Source organism: Malaya genurostris, chromosome 2 (assembly GCF_030247185.1).
Source record: "Malaya genurostris strain Urasoe2022 chromosome 2, Malgen_1.1, whole genome shotgun sequence".
NCBI classification, from domain to species: domain Eukaryota; kingdom Metazoa; phylum Arthropoda; class Insecta; order Diptera; family Culicidae; genus Malaya; species Malaya genurostris.
Window position 1 is genome coordinate 107,588,127 of NC_080571.1, and position 16,719 is coordinate 107,604,845.

The following is a 16,719-nucleotide window of genomic DNA, read 5'->3' on the forward strand; positions in this document are numbered from 1 at the left end:
ATAACGATTTTTATTCCATTATTTTTGCTACACTTAGTCTGGATCTCTTGTATAAGATTCTTGGAATATTATGCTTTATACTTCAATTAGATTACACGATTATAGTTTGGTTTTATAATAGAGTCTGAGGGATTATGCACATTTAATGAAAATGAATTATCTATGATTATCATCATAACACAACTTTAAACTGAATTTATTTGTGCACCACCGTGTTGTTCGTATGTAAATGGAGATTTCAGTATGCCAACTACCCGTTGACAAATTAAAAATATTTTTAAACTGTTTCAAATTAAGTTAAATGAGGAAAATTTACCAATTAATCACGCTTCAAATTAGGTTCGAAAAATCTATCGCCGATAATTCTAAGTTGGCCTGCTAGTTACCGGAGAATCAAGAAAAGCCATGGGTAAATTAAAGCAGAAATGTATTCGGGCATATATTTATAGATTCCCTTTCGTGCTATAGTTCATACTGCGCAAATCGGACGAGAGTTTGACATCATTCACTAAGACTGTCATTGGCTCGTGAAAACATAGGTCAATTCAATCCAATGCAATTGAAATACTTAAATGACGTTACCGCATAAGTTTAAGTTAAATTTTTTCGAATCGATTGGTAGTTAAATTATATAAATTCATCAACAAATGAATGAGTTCTAAGCGTTCAAAATTATGACAGAAAAAGGTTACGCGGTTATTTTTCCATTTTTCAAATTGACACCCAGCCTCGTACAGTGAGTTAGCAAAAACGACAATCCAGCGAGCGAAGGCATATACAATCTAGTCATCACCTCACTGGATGACCTACTTGTTTCATTCACAGTCAAGCATCAACTGAAATCAAGAAATGATTTGCAGCATATATTTATAGATTCCTCTTCGAACTACGCAGAATGATGCGATGTTTTTATGCATGACGCAAAGCCTCCTATGTCGAACAAGAAAATGACGTCAATTTGGTCAGCTGGGATTGGTGGATGAAAACAAAGGTCAATTCTAACCATTTGAAATACTGAAACGACGTTGCCATATATGTTTAAGTTAAAAGTTTCCGAATCGATTGTTTGTTAAATTATATCAATCCATCAACAAATGACTGAGTTATTAACCTTCAAAATTATGACGAAAAAAGGTTACACGGCTATTTTTGAAACTTTTAATTGACACCCGACCCCGTATAGCGAAGAGTAAGGCATTTTTAATGCCAAAAGATAGATTTAAATGTGGCAACTTTGCACGCTATACGAAATTGAGCAAAGCTGATGGTGTTTTATTCTTCCGTACCGCACGTACCGACGCGTACCAGTTTTGCATTGTCATTTTGAATGACGATTTGAATATTTTTACACTCATCGCCCTATAATTTCGGAACCGGAAATCGGATCTGGATGAAATTGCATAGTATATTTAAGACAATGAGAATTTAATTTCAAACATGATTCGTGAAAATTGGTTGGCCGTTGCTAAGAAATCAAAATGAGGTCCGTTTTTGGAGCTTTTCTTCAATATTATAGGTGCTTTCGGAAGCAAAAACCAAGGACTAGTAGTCCCAAAGTAGTTTTATATATTCACTAACTAATCAGAATCAGAACAAATAGATGAATTTAGCAGTAAGTTTTATAAAAATGTGCACCTCGTTTCGCTATCGATTGTGAAAAAATGGTCATGAAATTGACGATTCGTTCAACTCAAGAGGATAAAATTTTGCGCGTATTTTTGGGAACTACATTTCACCTTAAAATGTCTCCCGATTGTAGGGGTAGCTAGTCAAATCTCGCTATTACTTTATGGGGCCTTCGAATTTTTCCCGGAATTATTCGTAATGGAGCTTCGAGTTGAAAGACTCATTTGAAATGAAAACTCAAGATTTTTGGCCATAGCTGAAAATTGTTTGCCAATTTATAAATTCCATGCCACTTGGAATCCACAAATTCATCAAAACAAACGACTTGTTTGCAAGGCACTGAGCTCGGTTGATATAACGATGATTTCCCATTTTTGATCCTAATCTGAATAATATTCAATGACTTATTTTAGTTAAAGAAATGAAATCCTGCATACGAGTATTCCAAAAATTCCAAAAATGAACAAACAATTTCAAATTGTTTTTTAACACAGTGAATGATACTACACTTCCTTAACATATGTCCAAACAGGCATAACCTCAACATCTCAATTTAACCGCTCAGTGGATGATATCAGTTATTAGCAATGTACCTCTCTAAATAAGGGAGTAGCAGAACTTCATGACTTAGCAGATCTCGTATTACCACGGCACGAGCCCATTCACCAGTGCACTGGTGGTACGGAACTGAGTAGAGAAACTGTAGCCATATTCATTTCAACTCCATCGTTCATTTCAGCATCTGAAACATATTGTATAGTGAGAGCTGCTATCTCTGTTTGATGCATTTGAACTTACGAGTATTATTAAATACTATGATTGTTCATCCTCACACCAAATTATCAAAATTTTGCTTCGGAGACATAAGCAACGATATGGACTCTGGTTGCTATAATTAGTACAGCAGTATTAAACCTTAACTGATAGGATCAACATAGGTACAATAACCCTGCCTATAATGTAGAGAGCACGCTTACTAGACCGACACGTTAGTCTTCTTTAAAGCCGTTTCGACGCCCACTAAAGATAAACATAATTGATATTGTTTGCCGTCAGTAGTAATCTAATACGATTAGTGATGCTGCTAATTTATTGACGGTGCAGTCGAGAAAGTAATTGGTTTATCAAACTCGGAATGCTAGTGCGGATAAATAATAAACATGCTTCAAACAAAATCCTACTAGGCTATTACACGAACGAAAATAATTATAAAGTATCAGGAAGAATGAAACTGCTGTACTGGACAGTTACTTTTCAACAGCTAAGATCACAGCATCCAACACTTCCATGTTGCGTAACATAACTCAAAGAAAAAGAAATGAGAGTTCCGTTCGTTCATATTCGTGTCAATCTTAGCTCCAATAATGTGTCACTACCCATTCGAGCACAAAAAGTGAGAAATACGACACACTCTGACCGCGGTGAGTAATGTTTTAAGAACGCAAAAACAAAGTTGTCCTGGCACACCAACCGGAATAAAACCGAATTAAACATGCATCCGAAACAGCTCTTTAGATTGTTTAACCCGATTGTGAAGTAGCTATCCACAAGTGTACGGGTCTAATCTACACCAGGCGGCATAAGCATGTCCGCATTGTCGACAACCTTCCGCAGGGGAACCGTGTGAAATAAATACATTGCCGGCGGATCGTTGGACGTAATTTGTCAAATCATCTATCATCAACCCTCCCTCGCGCTCAGGTGTGCTGAATCATACCTTGTATCTTTGAAGTTGTTCGATTCGCTTGTGATAATGTGGTAATATCTGTCTGGGGTCAGTAAAATTGTTTTTGTTAGATTTTTTACAATGTTTCGGTTATCTGAAAGGATAAAACTATGAAAAGACATTGTGATACAATTCTAACCAAAGTATCTGTCCAGAGGTATAGGAATAACAGGATAAAATAAAATAGTTGGAATTCTGTTCGTGTCAATAAAATATTTTTTTAAACTATGTTTTTTGCCCACCACACTCCCTCACACCAAAAAGTTTAAATGTGGAGCCCCCTGGAAGTGGACGCAACTAGTTTCAGCGGAAAACAAGAAACAAATATACACTGGCAAATATAATACTAGAAATACAAATTCAATAACATTCTTTCATATGGAAATTCTATTTATTCATATGACAAAAATCAATACTTGAAGATTTTCATTAAATTTACAGCCAGCGAAACTCATAATGCAATGGATTTTCTGCAACGAACTCACCTAAGTGGGTTTCGGTGAGTTTGAAAGTCAACTAAAAGCTTGGTAAACGCCTTTCGTTATGCTATATTTGATAACAGTTACGCACGGTTTCAATAAACTTGAATATTACTATTTCTATTCGTAACGGTTCTTCGAACCGTTGCACATTGTTTCAATACGTCATTTTAACGTTTAACGTTCAGAATCAATTCATAAATTCAATAAGAGCAACGTTAATTGAATAAAACAATAACTGGAAAATAGCCTAAATAACATAACAGCTATTCAAAACCAATTTTAAATTCAATCTGTAAGTTAATAAACAATATAATAGTGCGTTGTGTATTAACTTACAGATTGATTGATACGTAGTGAATTAAATATTTCTTTATAATCCATTTGATTATTTATGTGATTGTAAGTAAAAGGTTATTAGATTTTACTCAATGTCACGTTGATTACATAAAAATTGTTTAAATAGTTCAGAAATTAGTTTAAACATAAAACATAAAAATAACCGAATTTAGAAATGCACTCTTTTGCACATTTGGTAGTATCAGTATTGGTTCGACAAGGGAGAGCTTCATATCGAATTACGCCAAGTGAGTCGGAACTAAAGGTAAATGGGATAAAACAACCTCGGGATAGAAGGAGGGGCTGGGGTCCACTAGGAGATTGATAGTACCTATTAGCTCTCTCCGGACTGTACCAGCCTAGATGCAGTGTGGAATCCGAGGGAAAAAAATGAACCAAGAATAGATCCACTGGGTTCCTGCTTCCATGTCGTAAAAGGCGATAATTGCAGGAGTTTCTTTTTCCTTTCAGTTAATTCAGTTATTTTCAATGTTTTACTTCTGATTACTCTATTTTTCTAAATCATCTCTTTATTCAACCTATCAATTTCCGTCTAGCTTCGGAGAAAAGTTTTATTAGGAATGATTTCTTCTTCCATGTTATTGATTGTCTTTCAGGATTATAAAATGAATGATAAAAATCAACCATTGCGCAAATCCGTTTATATTACAAAGTTAATAACAGAGATAACATATATCGGTATATTGAATACATAGTAAAAAACACTTGATATTAATATTGCAAACAGTAAATTAATATTTTTCTCGGTAGCCGGCTGCCCAGATCAACTAATATAACCAATTAATAATTTCAATAAACAATTCAAATAATAGAAATAATAAAGAATCGGAAATAATAAAGAATCAAGACGCGTGTGAAATCTGTTGACCTTTGTTTGGTGATTTAAAATGATTTTATAATATCTGTTTAGAATATTTCAATGCAATGAATCAACTTTTTTGTCTAAATCCTATTCGCTCGTTTATTTTGTATCACGTAGTTTCATTTATAAAAACGTGCTTAATCCACCTAGCAGTGAGTTGTTTTTTTTTGCATGACTAAAAAAAACGCGAAAGGTAGATGCATAAACGAGTGACTGCATACTCGACAGCCGGCTGTCCGGAGTTTTGTCAATTTCGGAGATTGACTGTTTCGTGCATTATATTGCCAGCACAAAGTAACACATAAAACGATAATACTTTAAAACAGAGCAATAAACACATGATAACATTATTAAAACATTTACTAACAAAGTATCCTCTCCTGTGATGCATGTGAGAATGCAGAGGATTCCTCGGTTCTTAGTAGCAACATGCATCGAACTAACAATCCTTTCCCTCCCAAGTAGATCTGCATTCGGACGTGGCCGGCGTCGGTATTGATCAGCATGCATGGTTCAATACAGTTTGCACAGTGTGAAACAATGTGTTATTCCCAAACATGTTACTTCAAAAAATCATTTTGCAATCTCAATTGGGCCAGATCAATAACGGAGTAGCAACACACGGGCGGTCTCTAATGCTAAATGCTAATGCTAATGCTAAAACAACCTCGGGATAGAAGGGTAGTATGATCTATAATTAAACAAAAAGTGGCAAATTTTTGTGTCCAAAATAATAGAGGACGACTTTTCATCTAATGACTAAACCTTTAATGTCTTTCTCTATAGAGAGAAAATAGAATTACCAGAAAAAACGACCCGTAGACAACACAAGAGACAAAAACAACTCTGTTCAGCGTCTGACGGCAAAGCATAAAGTGAAGATAGACTTGCAATGCGGTGCATGTATTTTCTGGCGGATTAGAGATAGGATTATTATTGATTGCGGTGGTACCCGAGTAATGCGAGGCATGCTTGGTTCTTCGAGTTGTTTAGGCTGTCTCTTCAGGAGTTTTCAAATGCACAGTAGTTTAATTAGCAAAACAATTGGCCCGGAGAGCCAAGTGTCATATACCATTCGACTCAGTTATTCGAACTGAGCAATGCCTCTTTCTCTCTCTCTCTTTCTCTCTCTCGCTTTTGACAAACTTAGATTCAAATGAAAGGTCTCATGGTCCCGTCACTTAAACCGGCGAACCAAAAAACGTAAACAAATCCTGAACTGGTCTTAAATCTACACAAATCGGTAGTCATTAACAGTAGGCAACTAAACAAACCGATTCCGGCTATCCTGGTTCCCAGTATCCGATTCCGGAAGCACCGGAAATAGTGGTCATGTATACCTAAATGGATCTTACTTAATTTTTTCAGCGCTAGTTTGACCGATTTCCACAAATTTAGATTCAAATGAAAGGTGTTCCGGTCCCATACGGAATTTCTGAATTTCATCTGGATCCGACCTCCGGTTCAGAGGTTATAGGGTAAAGTGTATTGAATATTGTACACCGTCACTTAAACCGGCAAAACAAAAACCGTAAAAAATGTTGTAAACTGGACTCAAAACCGTTATTCCCAATATTAGGCTCAAATGAAAGATCTTATGGACCTACCAAAAATTACTGCATATTTTCGGATACAACAAACATTTGAATCGTAATTTAGAGTGCGATGGCAAAATTGTATAAAATCTTCAAAATTTGAATAAAAACAAGTAGAGTTTGTACTTCATGTTAGTTGGTGGCCATACGAACCGACTTAGATTATACCGGTTCTCGGGTTCCGGTGCCGGAAGTGCATATAATAGTGAACCCACTTCGTTTTCTTAAGGAGCGAGCAAAGCACTGTTTCATTCTGTATGTTATACTAGTAAATGCACAAGCAATTGCTTGGTTTCTTTCAAAAATCGAAGAGAAATTTTTTGAATACAATACCACAATATTATATATGAGAAAGGCATCATTACACCACTAGGTGGATGAAAACAGGTTTTTTATTCAATAATATAATTTTTAAGGCACACTGCTTAAGCTCTAAGATGCCAAGGGAATTTTCCTGATGTTGTCTTGCGTTTTGCTTCGTTGTTTTGATGAATTTTGTTGAAGATCACCCTAGTACTACATTAAGATACCCGTGACTTCACGTAATTTAAAATGAATATTTTGCATTTTAAAAAGATCCCCGTGTTGAACAAAAAAAGTCAAAACCAAAGACTGTGCCTCCTGGTTTGTCAAATTCACAAACCAATCCTGGATCTAGCACAGAAAAAGGTAATAATCCTGTGGGCTCCATTTCACAGCCACCAACAGGATTACTGAAGTTTTCGGAAATTGTTGAATGGATTTTCTCAGCATTCAATATATCTGAACCCTTAAAGACCCTCATAATGGCATTCCTTCCAATAGCTAGAAATTTTTTGAAGCAGTTATCAGCTCAATGGCCAATTGTCTCAGGTTTTGTATCTTTTGATGGATAATTTATCACCCGCCGCAAATGATACAATCACTGTCCTGCAGTGGAATTGTCGAAGCATCATGCCAAAACTTGATTCATTTAAAATTTTATTGCATAGTCAAAAATGTGATGTATTTGCTTTATGCGAAACATGGCTTACTTCAAACATAGCTTTAAATTTTAATGATTTTAACATTATACGTCTCGATAGAGACTCTCCGTATGGTGGAGTGCTTTTGGGAATTAAGAAATGCTGTTCCTTTTATAGATTAAACATCCCTTCAACTTCTAGTATAGAAGTTGTTGCTTGCCAAATAAACATTAAAGGCAAAGATATTTGCATAGCTTCGGTTTATATTCCTCCAAAAGCACAAGTTGGACAGCGACAGCTTAATGAAATGGTTGAAGCCCTTCCTGCTCCACGATTGATTCTGGGGGATTTAAATTCGCACGGAATGATGTGGGGTTCCGTTTACAATGATAGCAGATCATCTTTAATACAAAACATTTGTGACAATTTTAGCATGACGGTATTAAATATGGGTAGCATGACACGGATCCCAAGACCTCCTGCACGCCCAAGTGCATTAGATCTATCTCTTTGCTCAACATCAATTCGACTAGATTGCACCTGGAAAATATTGTCTGATTTACACGGTAGCGATCATTTACCAATCATCATCTCAATTAGCTGTAACAAATGTATTGCTAATTCAGCTAGTATTCCATATGATTTGACAAAAAATATCGACTGGATTAAATACCAAAGTAGAATCTCTAGTATTTTGAATTCAATGGAAGAGCTCCCTCCACTTGAAGAATATGACTTCCTCATTTGTTCGATTCTGGAGGCAGCAGAACAATCCCAAACTAAACGCTTTGCTGGGCCAACGACTAACAGAAGGCCTCCCAACCCCTGGTGGGACAAAGAGTGCTCAGAGGCTAAACTCGCAAAACAAAATGCTTGCAAGACGTTTCTAAAACGGGGAGGAGGAACTCCTCAGAATTTTGAAAAACTTATGGTTTTAGAAACCAAGTACAAGAGCATACTTCGAGCCAAAAAATGTAGCTATTGGAGACATTTTGTCGAAGGTTTGTCAAGAGAAACCTCAATGAGCACTCTTTGGAATACGGCCAGACGAATGAGGAATCGTAACGTGGGCAATGAGAGTGATGAATACTCGAACCGATGGATATTTGACTTTGCTAGGAAAGTTTGCCCAGATTCTGTTCCTACGCAAAGCATTATACGGGAATCTCCTCCAAATAATGGTTTTATTAATAACCCATTTTCAATGATGGAATTTTCTATAGCACTCTTGTCTTGTAACAATAACGCCCCTGGGTTGGACAGAATTAAATTCAACTTGGTGAAGAATCTGCCCGACCTCGCAAAAAGACGTTTGTTGGAATTGTTCAACAAGTTTCTTGAGCAAAACATTGTTCCGCCTGACTGGAGACAAGTGAAAGTTATCGCCATTCAAAAGCCGGGGAAACCAGCTTCCAATCACAACTCATATAGACCCATTGCGATGTTGTCCTGCATCAGAAAATTGTTCGAAAAAATTATTCTACGACGTCTCGACACTTGGGTCGAGACGAACGGTTTGTTGTCAGATACTCAGTTTGGCTTCCGTAGAAATAAAGGGACGAATGATTGCCTTGCATTACTTTCGTCTGACATCCAAATTGCCTTCGCTCAAAAGCAACAAATGGCATCTGTATTTTTAGACATTAAAGGAGCATTTGATTCAGTTTCCATTGATGTTCTTTCAGACAAGCTCCACCAACATGGACTTCCAGCGGTTATAAATAATTATTTGCACAACCTTTTGTCAGAGAAGTGCATGTATTTTTCACATGGCGATTAGGCAACATTCAGAATTAGCTACATGGGTCTCCCGCAAGGCTCATGCCTCAGTCCGCTCCTCTATAATTTTTACGTGAATGACATTGACAGCTGTCTAGTAACCCCATGTACACTAAGGCAATTGGCAGATGATGGCGTGGTTTCAGTTACTGGGCCCAAAGCTATTGATCTGCATAAACCATTGCAAGATACCTTAGATAACTTGTCCGTTTGGGCTGTTCATCTTGGTATCGAATTCTCTGCGGAGAAAACAGAGTTAGTCGTCTTTTCAAGAAAGCATGATCCCGCGCAGCTTCAGCTCCATATGATGGGAAGAATGATCCAACAGGTTTTAACTTTTAAATACCTCGGGGTGTGGTTCGATTCCAAATGCACGTGGGGAGGACACATTAGGTATCTGATAACGAAATGCCAACAAAGAGTAAATTTTCTTCGAACAATAACAGGATCTTGGTGGGGTTCTCATCCGCAAGATCTAATAAAATTGTATCAAACAACGATACTTTCAGTGATGGAATATGGATGCGTTTGTTTTCGTTCCGCTGCAAACTCTCATTCTATCAAACTTGAGCGAATTCAGTACCGTTGTTTGCGAATTGCCTTAGGCTGCATGCACTCGACACATACAATGAGTCTTGAAGTTCTGGCGGGAGTTCTTCCATTAAAAGATCGATTTTGGGAGCTTTCATCACGCCTGCTAATAAGATGTGAGGTGCTGAATCCCATGGTAATTAATAATTTCGAACGACTAGTCGAGCTTCGATCTCAAACAAAATTTATGACAGTATATTTTAACCATATGTCACAGGAAATCAACCCTTCAAGATATATTCCTATCCGTGTCAGCATCCTAAGTGCCCCTGACTCAACTTTATTTTTCGATACATCCATGCAGCGTGAAGTGCGTGGAATCCCGGATCATCTACGCTCGACGGAAATCCCAAAAATATTTTCAAGTAAGTTCAGGCATATTGACTCTGAGAAAATGTTTTACACGGACGGATCGCGAATTGAAGAAGCGACAGGGTTTGGTATGTTCAACAATAATGTTTCGGCCTCATTTAGGCTTCAAGAACCTGCATCTGTTTATATAGCAGAGCTAGCAGCAGTTCATTATAGTTTGAGTGTAATCGTCACATTATCTCCAAACCATTATTTCCTCTTCACAGATAGTCTGAGTGCAATTGAAGCCATTCGCTCAATCGCTGCTGGCAAAAATGAACCGTTTTTCTTGGGTAAAATAAAACAGTGTCTGAACGACATATTGAATAATAATTATCTAATCACTATAGTCTGGGTCCCGGCTCATTGCTCCATTCCAGGCAATGAAAGAGCCGATAATTTAGCCAAACGTGGTGCTATTGAGGGTGAAATTTATGAGCGACCGATTGCTTTCAACGAATTCTATAGTTCGTCTCGCCAAAGAACACTTGCCAGCTGGCAAGCATCTTGGGATAGAGATGATCTGGGTCGGTGGATGCACTCAATTATTCCGAAAATATCGACAAAGGCATGGTTCAGGGGACTGGATGTGAGTAGGGATTTCATTCGTGTGATGTCCAGACTCATGTCCAATCACTACACGTTAGATGCACATCTCCTTCGAATTGGGCTCTCCGAGACTAATCATTGTGCTTGCGGAGAAGGTTATCGGGATATTGATCATGTCGTTTGGACATGCGTGGAGTATCGTGATGTCAGATCTCAACTAATAAATTCTTTGCGTACCCAAGATAAACTATCCAATATCCCAGTTCGAGACATTCTTGCTTGTCGTGACCTTTCATACATGAAACTTATTTATCATTTCATAAAGAAAATTGGAGTTTCAATTTAATAAAGGCCCCTTTTAAGACTTAGTTCTGATCCCAGCTGCGTCCATGAGTTCAACCAATAGCTAAATTAGAATAAAAATTATGTAATGATACAAACAAACTCGAAACAGTTTATGAAATTATTAACAAAATGTCTGAAAATAACAGCTTATTTTATAATTTATAGAAGTTAATCGTTTGGTTCAAATAATATTTCAGAGTAGATTTCATAATTAATGACGAGTTACCTAAGATGATATTTAAGCTATAAGAGAATATGTTTTAATAAATTCAAAACGTTGTGACTATGTTAGAATTAAATTAGGATAAGAATATTATGTAAAAGTGATGCTACGGCGAAGAAAAACTTATGTAAACTGCCTTAAGAAATAAACGTATTTATGGAAAAAAAAATTTTGCATTTTCCACTATCAGGTGTTCTGTCTCGCTTATTGAATATTTAGAAGGATTTTGAACAATACATAAAACTTTCGCGTTTTATTTACTTTAGTTAATTTCCTTTAGTCTGTATCTTGCCTTATTCAACTAGTGCTACGCGTTCAAGAAAAATATTATTAACAGTGTTGAACGCCCGTTCGCACCTAACAAGTTCAAAGAATTTTACCGCCATTGAGCCGCTGATCCTTTGCAAGAAAAGGTACCAAACAATGTCAAAGTTCTGAAAATTCAAACAATTGGTTCTTCTTAGGATTAAGAATGAATCACAAAGAGTTTTACAATATATTCCACTGAAATAAACAAATCAGAAATAAAAAAAATCAGTTTAGTGCATTGTTCGTTGTGCGAACTTCGCTAAATAGCAACTGCAGACAATTTATTTAGCTCGAATGTAGTCCTTCGTCAATCTCTCGGTTTTGTCTATGACATTACCCACTCCTAGGCTTTTAATTTCGAAATAATGCGAAATTTTCCCAAACATTACGTTTCAGAGCAGCTTACATAGCTATTTTATTATTTCGAATTCTATAGCTTGTATGATAAAAATAGGTATTAGAACAAATTGGCTCAATAATGTAATGTTAATAATTTTCTATTACTTTCAAATGCAGAGTCGAAGACGTTGGAAGGCACAATATTTTTCTTGTAAAATACTTTTTTCTGTGTATGTACGTAATTCATCCAGCGCACGTCTTTGCAGAGGTATGATGTTTGGTATTTTTTTATGTAATTTAGAAGTTAATACGTATTCTGCCATTTTGTTGCCATTTTTGCCTTCTCGTCAGTTCTAACTACTCTTGTTAACTTGCTAAGCAACGTAGAATGTTAACATAAATCGCCAAGTAGACGCGAGATTAAACTCTACTTGAGTATTCAATTTTCGAATTGCGAAGATCCGCATTAACGTGCTTCTGATCGACACTAGTAATTGTATCCCGGGTAGAAGTGATTGGCAAACCAATAACAAATTTTATTATCAAAACCAAACATCTCAATGGTTGAAATTAACATATTTAGTTCGAAATAAGTCTGCATGAGAAAATAGCAACAAAATATAAAATTCTGTCATTGTAATATCAAACCGAGAGCAAAATATTTATAGAAGACGAATTTTTCAGTTGTTTTAAATTCTAGCATTCAGAATAAAATAATATCGTAAGTATTCATTTTATCTGGTTTCGATGCAGTCTATTAATTAGTATTGTATTTGAAGATAGAATTACTAGACCAGCTGTACTTAATTAAATTGGAATAGTTCATCAATAATGAAAGAAGATTTCATAACTAATTTTGATGCTAAACAGATATCGTACAATTTTTTGATTCCTTAGATGAAATATCAAAAATATATTAAGTATCGCTATGATAGCACAGAAACACCAAGACAGGCTATGATAGTAAAACATGTTTTCATTTTGATCTTTGTTTGCTATTTACATCTATCCGGGATGAGTTTTCCATATGTTTTGTGATTTATATTGGATTGCTAAGTGGTATGGGAGCTCATTATGAGTCCGGAACGAAATATCATAATCATTGATCATTGAATCATCATCTCATCATCTTCTAACACCTTAAAATCCGATTCGAGTTAGGCAAGGTAATTGAAATTGTATCGAAGTTATTATGAATCTGGTACGTCATTTTCGTAGATAATATCGCTTGTTAAATTAAACTGTTTTTAAATAATTTTCGAATCTGCTGGTCCGGAAAAATGATTCATTTAACCGTGAGAATTGGGCAGTTGTACCATGAAATAAATCCTAAGTATCGCTGAACAGGGTTGCACGTTTGCATCATTATAATACTGTTTTCAGTAAAACTGTTTCATTCAAAGGCCGCAACAAACCAGCTTAATTTTGTCTGGAAGGCCATGAATGCTTAGAAAAGATACATCGTTTTGCTAACAGCCAATGCCATACGATTCTCGGATGTCAACTGAGCAGATTATGAGTAAAGTAGTAGATTCATTCACACAAGGTGCGGTGATGCGTATATTTCACGTGACTTCGTGATTCGAATTGATAAGCATAAACGTGATTTGGATTTTATTAGGTCTCCGAAACGCAACGTTATACAACCAGTTGTTTCGGTGAGATCCCACCGTTGTTAATAAGCCATTGAATTTATTTCAAAGTCAGAATAAACATTTCATAAATGGCATTTAAGTGACATTTTATTTATTTCAAACCAAAAACGTAAAAGATTTTAGAAAATAATTATGTACAATAACAATTCATCTCGTTTGGGCCCACGCTCTTTTCTATTAGTTTATTGGGACCCGTGATAAATTCTTAAGAAATTTCTCTCACATTTGGTTTGGACGCCCATACTGTTCATATTCCATTTTAAGAAAAACCGCTGACTTACGCATTAGCATAATTTTGCGGTATATTGAGATTATGGTAAATGCGACTATGGACTATATCTCAATTGGGCGATAGCTCCTTGGCAGATTCACTCAGAGGGTTCACGAAACATTGAAAAATAATTTCTAATAACGACTGCTTTTCTAAAAAAAATTAAGGGGGCAAAAAGTAATTCTTTTTAGTGTGAAGACGGCACGATCACTTTTTTTTTTTGCTTCAATTATAGAGGCTTTAACATCTTAGGTCATTCGCCTCTTCGGACCAGAAAATCTTTCTGACCCTATGTGCGGGGTTGGGAATCGAACCCAGGCGGGCTGCGTGAAAGGCATCGACTATCTCATCACGCTATACCCGTCCCCCTACACGATCACTTTGTTGTAATTTATTGAAAGATGACTTTTTGGTCAAGTGCGTTATAATCCTTTTTAGTAGATCTCGCAGTCGGTTTATAACCATCGGAGAACTCATGACACCAAATTTGAGCCAAATTTTAAAGACATTAAATCTACTTGGTTTCAGTTGGTATGGATTATTTCCAGTTCCCAAGCGGAGCTTGTATTTATGCCTATGAATTGTTTTACCTGTAACTTCTTACTAACAATCTATACAATGAACAGCGAATGTTGCTTCCAAATACCTTTTATAATAAAAATATAACAAAAACAAACATAGTAAATTTGTAATTAATTCTTATAATTTAAAATTTTTATAAAATTTATATTTGCAGTGCATTTGTTTCCAGAGTGCTTATATTCTTTCTCCTCTTATAATCTCTAGTTAGTTTCATATCGGTGAAAACCCGAAAAAGATAGTTTCCGAATTACAATGATTTAATGAAAAAACGGTAAAATTATACAAAAACTTGAGTTATGAGTATTCTCAATTCAAATCATCGATTCGATGATCTCTCTATCCTTGCGAAATTCGTAGTTTTCAATGCAGAAGACGTGTACAGGGTTTCTTTAGTAACTTTTTACTGTAAATTTCTGAAAATACTCACATGTCACTTCATATACAATTTTTGAATAAAATTTGTGCTGTAACAATAATAACTGTACATATAAATCGAACCGAAAGCAACAATTTTTTCTTTTATAACCAAAATAGGGAATGATTTTCTCAAACAAAAGCTGTTTTAATACTCCTGGTTGTTTGATGATGTCTTTTTCATATTATACATATTCCTATAAATATTTTTGTAGTTTTCTCCAAAAAAACTGTTCACTGAATGGACACAGAAAAATTTGTTCGGGTATAAACTAGCATAAATAGTTTTGGGCCAACATTGGACGTTTCTCTTGAGTTTTAAATTTTATACACACTTCACCCTGTAGTTCCGTAATAACATTTATTTGGGTCTAAGCTTGTGAAAATCGATGATGCTATTTCCGAAAAAAATAATAAATTCCATTTTCAAGTTTTGGCCTTTCTCATACAGAAAGGCTGTGCAATCACTGTGAAAACCGAGTCTTGAACCGAGGCCCGGATGGCCGATTGTCATATGCCATTCGACTCATGTATGTATGTATGTATCACAAACTTAGATTCAAACGAAAGGTCTCTTGGTACTATAGGTTGCTATTGAATTTAACCCAGATCGAACTTCCAGATCGGGAGCAACGGAATAAAATGAGCAACAAAGTGAAAAAAGTGCGCTCGATTTTCTCTGGTATCGATTATCCGATTTTCACAAACTTAGAATCAAATGAAAGGTCTTAAAATTCCATATAAGCCTACTGAATTTCATCCGAATACACCTTCCGGTTACGGAATCACAGGCAGATAAGTATAAAAGTTCCATTTTCAGGAGCGTGTTTTTCTACATGACTCGGAAAAATCGAGGCATATACAAAGATATGGTTAGTTTATGATCAAATACATTGGTTTTGGGTATACCGGTATACGTTCCTGGTTCCGAAAGTACCGGGAAAGTGCTCGTGTATTCCAAACCGGAAATCATTCCAATTTCTCAGGAACGGCAAAACCAACCCTCGCAAACTCAGATTTAACTGGAAAGTATTATGCTTCCATAAGTTAATGTAGAAATTTATTCAGATTCGGCTTCCGGTCACGGAAATACAGGGTAGCGTAATTGTCATATACAGCGATAATGTGAAAGACGTAAAAATTCTTCTAAACTTGGTTCAAAATGTTTTCAATTTATAGGTTTTTCTAGTTGTTGACCAAACAAATCAATTTCAGCTATACCGGTTCACAGATCCCGGTACCGGAAGAACCGGAAATAGTTTATCAAAACTCAAGAACGGAACTCTCTTAATTTTTTCAGAAATAGCTAGCCCGATTTTTACGAACTTAGACTCAAGTAAAAGGGCCAAGGTCTATGAAAATAGACTGCTTTTGACTTTTGTTCGGATTTCACCGGAACAGGAACAATTTTAAATTGTCATTTAGAGCGAAAATGCAAAAAAACGAAGAATTTTTATTCATTTAGGTCAAAACTGTTCAAAGTTGAAAAGATTATGCTAGTGTATGCTTAAACAAGCTTTTTTGTTCTTATTCAATATTCAAAGAAAAGTTTTTTTGAAGAATCCTATTTGAAAACATGAGTTATAAGAGAAAGGTATCATCACACCACTAGGTGGATTAATACAGGATTTGTCCACTATTTCCGGACAAATTCAGGACAAGCCTAGGATAGAAAGACCTTTCATTCGAATATGAGTTACAAAAAATCGGTTTAGCTGA